The sequence below is a fragment of the Mastomys coucha genome, unplaced genomic scaffold, assembly GCF_008632895.1.
Source record: "Mastomys coucha isolate ucsf_1 unplaced genomic scaffold, UCSF_Mcou_1 pScaffold22, whole genome shotgun sequence".
NCBI lineage: Eukaryota > Metazoa > Chordata > Mammalia > Rodentia > Muridae > Mastomys > Mastomys coucha.
In genome coordinates, this window is record NW_022196905.1 from 200198038 (window position 1) to 200198716 (window position 679).

Sequence of the window (679 nt, forward strand, 5' to 3'; positions counted from 1 at the left end):
TCTCTGCAACTCCTTAATTGGGTAATTGGTTCCCCCTTTTAAGAAGGAATGAAATGTCCACCTTTTGGAAAAGTATCTTTATCCTTAGATTTTATAAATGCATAAAAAGAAAATACAACCATATATACATCCCATTTACCCCAAATATCCTCCTCATGATATCATGCCTTTTAAGTTTTTTTTCATGTAATTTACTAAGTCCAGTTGGTGCTGATCATACGTATGTGAGTGTGGGGCCATCCACTGGAGCATGGCATCCTAGTGGCCACATCTTCAATAGAATGATTCTTCCATGCTTCCTTCCTCCCTCCTTCCTTTCCTCCCTCCCTCACTTCCTTCTTTCCTTCCTTCTTTCCTCCCTCCCTCCTTTCCTCCCTCCCTTCTCCCTTCCTTCCTTCCTTCCTCCCTCCCTTCTCCCTTCCTTCCTTCCTTCCTTCCCCCCTCTTCTCCCTTCCTTCCTTCCTTCCTTCCTCTCTTCCTTCCTTCCTTCCCCTCTCCCTTCTCCCTTCCTTCCTTCCTTTCTTCCTTCCTCTCTTCCTTCCTTCCTCCCTTCCTCCTTTCCTTCCTTCCTTCCTTCCTTTCTTCTTCCCTCCCCTTCCTTCCTTCCTCCCTCCTTCCCTCCCTCCTTCCCTCCCTTCCTTCCTTGCTTCCTTCCTCCTTTCCTTCCTTCCTCCCTCCC